Below are 7500 nucleotides of genomic sequence, written 5' to 3'. Positions count from 1 at the left end.
CCCGCGATCGCGAGTTCGAATCTGCAAAAGGGAGCCAAAAGTGCTCCCTCTGGTTGCAACCTCGCCCGGGGCCGAAAGACATGAAAAGCACCCGGGCATAAAAAAAATACAAGACGCCCGCCGGTTGCATTCAGTTTTTCCCTATTGTGTGTTTTATGTGTATGTGTGTTTTTATGTCTGTACTTATGTGTGTGCGTGTGGGCCATGTGCAACTCATACTGTTAATAATAATTACCTTTTTTTTCATTTCAGTGTAGGACGTCAAAAGAAGATATTTCTATGTAAAATATACGTATATTCCAATGTAATTGCATATGTGGACATTAATATGTCCCTGAAATTCTATCTCCATTCTTGTATGTGTAAATATGTCTATAAATTTGTGTGTGAAATGTAAAATCGAACAGGAAAGGTAAAGGAAATAAGCGAAGAAACAATAACAATATTGAAGAGAAACAAAACATTAAGTAGAAAAATAAAATAAAGTGTGAAAATGACAAAAAGTAAAAGAAAATGCGTCAAAAGTGCGATAAAATTTCGAATAAGAAAAATATAAACAAATGTTACAATAATTAGAAAATAAATTCGAGAAAAATTTAAAGTAGAATATGCATCAAAATACGAAAGAAACGAGAAAATAAGAGAAAGCGAAAGTGGAAATGCGTCAAAACTGTGATAAAATGCGAAATAAGAAAACGGTGCGAGAGAAAAATCAACATTGCAAAATAAGTACAGAGCGAAAAAAGGCGTCTAAAAATGTGATATAGTAAAGCATGAAAAAAGAGAAATTACGATAACAAATAAGAAAGTTTAAAAGTACTAAGAAAGAGCATAATAATAAAAACAAAAATTGCCCCGGTTGCAATCCGCTTCCCTTGCTGTGTACTTATTCGTGTAATATTTGTCTTTTTATGTGTGTGCGTGAGGGTTAGGTGCAAGGCATGATGAGATGCGAGAAATATTTGCGAGGATTATTGTCTGAAGCAACTGTCGAGGATAGAATATGGACTACAACCTGAAGTACTCAGAGAGCGCATATCTCCGCGATAAGAATTCAACAAGAAAAACGAAGTGAGAAAAAGTAATGAAAGTAGTTAATGCGTCAAAATACAATAATTTGCGAAAGGTTCGAAAATAAATAGATTTACTTTATAAATTAAAAAAAAAATACTATATATTAAAAGGTAAAAAGAAAAGAACGCCAGCACTGGCGAAAGTTTTTAAAGTACGGCCCTAAGTCTTAGTGCACTTCGGCCAAGGTAACCGAGCGCGGTTACGGATACGCGGGTTCGAATCCCCAAAAGGGAGAAAAAAATGCTCCCTCTGACTGCAACATGGTCGACAGGAATTAGAAATTGATAACTAACATGGGACTTAATTTGCCAAAATGGGAGAGTTATTTTGGAACATAGGGTTAAGAAGAAAGTAAAGATTTTTATGAATATATAATGAAATATCTTGATTATTAAATTTAACTAATGAGGCCATATTGTGTTAGATGTATCTTTATTAACATCTAATGGAAATAGATGGGTTAGTTTGTTAGTGTACTAAAGCACCTAAGTGTTTCCTAAAGATAGCTCAGCGGAAGTCTGCAGCAGAGACGAGTCCTGCCGTTGTCCGACGGAGCGTAAGAGGGATTTTCGTCATTCAAGTATTTGATTTTGTTTCGATTAATATTTTTTTTTGTTTTTTGTTTTTTTGCTTGGTGGTTGTTTGATGTAATAACAGAAATACGACTTAGTTTGTGCTTATTAAGATCAACTATTTGTTTACTCTTTTGAAATAATATTAATTTCACAGAGTATGTCTATTTGATTTAAGTATTTGTTTTTATTGTGATCATTGTTCTCTTGTGTAATATCTAATTGATTTTTTAACTTGAAATAGATAATTAATTGCTTTCAGAACTATTTTGATTTGTTTGATAAGATATAAAGTAATTTTGAATGTTGTTGATACTGTTTTTGTCAAGTTTCATGACTGATAATTATGTAACAGTGAGTCATAACTGTCTAGTTGTATGTAAAATGTCAAGATCCTAAATAATGTCTTGTATGTTATTTTTTTTTATATAATCTTTGATATTGTCATTTTATTACATTACACTGATAATTAATTATTAATTAATCAATGTATTGACTTTCATAAAGATTTAATTCAATCCTTGAATTACTCTAATTAATAAAAGTAATATTGTCACTTTGAAATACATTGATAAGTTTTCTAAAGTATACCATAATTATTGAAAAGAATTAAACATAGTAAGTCTTGATACAAAGCTGAAAAAAACGAAGAGAAAGGATAAATTAGAAGAGTTAAAAAGAATCGAAAGAAAAGGAAAGACGAAAAATTAAAATTGACGACGAGGGAAACAAATGAATATAAAGGGTGATAGAGCAACAAGAAAAGAAAAAAAAAAAATTTAGGCCGAAAAAGCGCCGATTCATCTCAAGGAAGAGGACGACGGCCGGAAGACTGCTCTCGCCCCATCCAGATAAACAGATAAATAAGCTGAAAGATAGAAAAACACACACACACACACACACACACACACACACACACACACACACACACACACACACACATATATATATATATATATATATATATATATATATATATATATATATATATATATATATATATATATATATATATATATATATATATATATATATATATATATATATATATATATATATATATATATATATATATATATATATGAAGATAGATAGATAGATAGATAGATAAACAGATTTATAAATAGATAGAAAAGTAGATCGATGAATAGATGGATAGACAGATTGATAGATAGGCAGATAGATAGATTAATAGATAAATGAATAGATATATATGAAGATAGATAAATAGGTAGATAGAGAGACAGAGAGAGGTTAGATAGATAGACAAAAAGAGCCTATCTATCATGCGTGTTTGCAGCCGCAGCCCGGTTTACTTTCAGAAGAGAAAGGCATAAAAGTGAGAGAAAAACGGACACGGAGATCTATTCATATATCTATTTATTCATCTACCATTTTAGCTATCTATCAGTCGGTTTATCTATCGTGTATATATCTATTATCTTTCTATTATCTATCATCTATCTTTTATCTCTTCATATGTTATCTATCTATTTATTATCCATCTATCTATTATTTACCTGGCTTGCCTCCGCCGAGGCCATGTTTACGGGCGTCACCTGTGTCCTTGAGAAAGGTGATATTAGTGTCATTCTTTAAGTGTAATTATTTTTATTGCATCAGTGACCCTATTGCCTTGGCGGAGGTATGCGCCCTCTGAGTGCTTCTCGTCACAGCCATATGCTGTACTCGACCGCCGTCTCAGACAATAATCCTTGCAAATATTTATCGCAAAATAAGCTATTTCAGTGAAAGCCGAACAATGCAGAATGAGGCTTGTTTTGGCAGAAGGAATAGTAGCAATGTTATTGATCTATGAGTTGCACACACATAAGAACAAACATACAACGTCACCAATGAATACAAAGCAGGGAAAACGAACTGCAACCGGGGTGGCTTATTATTATTATCATTGTTGTTAATATCATTTATTTTTATATTCTTTAACTTGTTTTCTTTATATTTCATTTGATGCTTCCGCATTTGTTTACGTCATTTCTCTTTCTTTTCACGTTTTACCATATCGCAGTTTTTCTTTTATATCGCAAGTTTAGACGCATTTTATTATTATTATTATTATTTCTCTCTCTTTTCTTTTCTTCGAATTTTCCTGGAATTCCGACTGACCTATCATGAGTTGCACATGGCCCACATGTACACATGTAAAAACAAATACTCAGAAATAAATGCATAGCAGGGGGAAACTGAGGTTTAGATGCATATTTTTGTTCCCTTTTCTTTTGTGTTAGTGCCCCTTTCTACATTAATTTCGCATTTTTTCTCTCTTTCGCATTGCTTTTTTTTATTTATTTATTTTTTTAAATTTTTACTTCGCTTTCTTTTGTTTTCTTTTCTTTTTTTGTTGGCGCAGTTTTCTGTATTTTTTATTTCGCAATTTGCCTTTCTTTCGCATAACACATTTTCTACTTGAAAATTTTCTCACTCGCCTTTATTTAATTATTGGGACGCTTCTCTTCATATTTCTTATTCGAATTTTTATAGCATTTTAGACGGATTTAAACGTATGTTTTACATAGGAGAGATATGGATTTTTGTCGTCCTGCACTGAAATAAGAAAAAAAATAATTTTTACTGATCTATCATGAGTTGCACATTACCTACACGCACACACATAAGTACAAACGTATATCAAAATACACAATAGAGAAAAAAAAACTGATTGCAACCGACGGGCGTCTTGTGATTTTTGTGCCCGGGGCTTTCCATGTCTTTCAGCCCCGGGCGAGGTTGCAACCAGAGGGAGCACTTTTGGCTCCCTTTTGCAGATTCGAACTCGCGATCGCGGGTTTCGAATCTGGCGCCCTTACCCTCTCGGCCACGGTGTCGAGGGGCAACAGGATTGGGTTGGGAGAGGCTTTTATGCAACACGTGTGTGAGTGTGTTCGTTTGTGTCCGTGTGCGCGCGCGCGTGTGAGATGATACGTTACTGATGACATAACGATTCGACAACGATGGTGATTACTAATGAGTAATGATCATAGTAAGCACTAACATGATAATGATAAAAATGAAAAATGGACCGCGGCAGGATTCGAACCTGCGAAGTTTGGACTCGATTTCCGACGCCTTATCCACTAGGCTACGCGGTCATGGAGAAGATTAGGTCGCATCGCATTTATATGTTCACCGATTCGGATATGTTGCTTCTTGGCTTAGCTGACACTATATATATATATATATATACATAATACATGATACATAAGTCGAATACATAAGTGTGATCCACAATGAAAGCAGTGAAAGGGTAGGTGTGAGTAGGCGTGCGTGTATGTGTTCTTTAGGTGTGCGTGTATGCGTGAGTGTGAGTACGTGTATATGTGAGTGTGTGCGTGTGAATGTGAGTTTATGTGTGAGTGTACGTGCGCAAACGAGGATAACTATATGAGGGCTTGCGCGTGTGCACGTGAGCAAACACGAACGTAGTTACTTTTACACTTTTGTGTGGCCATGTGGATATTCATAAAACTGCATTGCACATTAAAATTATAAATAAATAAATAAATAAATAAATAAATAAATAAATAAATAAATAAATATATATATATATATATATATATATATATATATATATATATATATATATATATATACATACACACACACACACACACTCACACACACACACACACACACACACACACACACACACACATATATATATATATATATATATATATATATATATATATATATATATATATATATATATATATATATATACTTTCAATCACTTCATGTATGGCAAGTATTGCACACATTATTTGGGCCATTACCACTTCAATCTCATACTCTTCTTCATTACAGATTCTTTCTTCTTTACTGCACTTTTATTTACAGATAATAAACTAGAAAAAAATATGGCAATAACCGGACCTTATAAGGCAGTTTTTTTTTTTTTTTTTTTTTGATATAATTGTTTGCGCAAGTGTGTCGTCTGCGTCTGGTTCAGTAAGTTTCATGCGGTTCTGTTGTCTCGCCTCGTAGGTCTTAATGAGTCTGCGGATACAGGTGTTAATTCGTGCATTTTCACTTGCAGAACTGATCGCGAAAGAAGGATTGATATCGCGTGGATGGATTTTTCTCTCAATAAGCACATTTTTCAGACCGTTTAAAAACTTACGTTAAACTTACGAACTTTCTCTTTTCCATTATCAAAATACTTCAGCTCTATTTAGATTTATATATATATATATATATATATATATATATATATATACATATATATATATATACATATATATATATATATATTCATATATATATATATATATATTCACATATAGATATAGACGTGTAGACACACAAACAAACAAACACACATAGATATATTCTCGCGTGCGCGATTTAGAATATATATTCTAATAAAAATATGATGTCCTTTGTTCTGATTAAAGCCCACGGCATGTAAAAAAAAAAAAAATATCCGAGAATTGACCGCTGCAGGACTCGAACCTGCGAACTTTGGATCCGAAATCTAACGCCTTTTCCACTCGGCCACGCGGTCTGTGTGTAAGTTGTATCTTTTTTATATATACACCAATGAGGATATGCTTTTGTGTGGATTAACTGCTAATATATATATATATATATATATATATGTGTGTGTGTGTGTGTGTGTGTGTGTGTGTGTGTGTGTGTGTGTGTGGGTATGTGTGTGTGTGTGTGTGTGTCTTTGTGAATAAGTACATATACACACATACATAGATGGATAGGTAGATACATATATAGAGAAATTAAGTCTGGGAGAGAAAGAGAGAGATAGAGGTAGACAGGCAGAGAGAAAGAGAGAGAGAGAGAGAGAGAGAGAGAGAGAGAGAGAGGGAGATAAATGGAGAGAGAGAGAGAAAAAAAAACTTCCTTAATAGTCTATTCGAATTTGGGATGCAATGAAAATATTAAGGAAGGAAGTGAAAGTAAAAAAAAAAAAAAGAAAAAAAAAAAAAAAAAAAAAAGAATTGTCGCGATAAGCTCAGTTATAGACCTCAGCTTTGAGAAGTGAAGCTGTTTACACTCTACGGGCTCCTCCGCCTCGTTTCACTGGTTTTGTTTGTGACCAATTGTTTATCTTCATTATTGGTAGCGTTGTAGTTCGATATAGGTCAAGGGAAATTGGCCCAAAAGGGAGCTTGATAACTGAAGTGATAAAAAAAGATAAAAGATAGAAAAAAAAACCTGGATGTAGAAAACATGAGGAAATTAACTTCGACTTCTTTCTGGTGTGTTTTTACTGCATAATACCATCAGCATAAATATACAGCGGTCTTAAACTAGTCATGTACGTACATTTGTATACATATGTAGATACGTGAGTGCTTCCTGGCGAGCCCCAGCCTGTCCTCTCTCCGCCTCAGGTGTGCTCCTCGGCGCGCTTCCCTCAGGTGCGCAACGTCACTGCAGGTAATTAGGTCCTTCCCAATTTCCTAGTCGTCCTTATGCGCGGGTACTTATGGCTTATTCCTGAATGCTTAAAAGGTTTGTTTTGAAGGCTTTTTCCCGCAACCTAAGGCAGTTCCTGTTTTTTCTCTTTTCTTTTCTTTTCTATTCACTTATTTATTTCTATTTACTTATTTATTTTCTATTTCTATTGTAAGGCAGTTCCTATTTTGTTTTTCCTTTTTTTTTTCTTTTTTTTTATATAATTTGCGCAAGTGTGTCGTCTGCGTCTGGTTCATGAAGTTCCATGCGGTTCTGTTGTCTCGCCTCGTAGGTTTTAATGAGTCTGCGGATACACGTGTTAATTCGTGCATTTTCACTTGCAGAACTGATCGGGAAAGAAGGATTAATGTCATTTGGATGGATTTTTCTCTCAATAAGTACAATTTTCAGACCGTTT

General features: G+C 33.7%; 1 non-coding gene across 1 annotated transcript; it reads right to left on the bottom strand.

Moving 5' to 3' along the window:
• Positions 1-6098: 6098 nt before the first annotated feature.
• Positions 6099-6171, bottom strand: TRNAR-UCG (transfer RNA arginine (anticodon UCG)). Its single transcript has one exon. It is a non-coding gene; the product is annotated as a tRNA-Arg (tRNA).
• Positions 6172-7500: the final 1329 nt, after the last annotated feature.

The sequence above is a fragment of the Penaeus vannamei genome, chromosome 11 (genome assembly GCF_042767895.1).
Source record: "Penaeus vannamei isolate JL-2024 chromosome 11, ASM4276789v1, whole genome shotgun sequence".
In the NCBI taxonomy this organism is placed as follows: Eukaryota; Metazoa; Arthropoda; class Malacostraca; order Decapoda; family Penaeidae; genus Penaeus; species Penaeus vannamei.
This window is presented reverse-complemented; position numbering and strand designations above follow the sequence as displayed.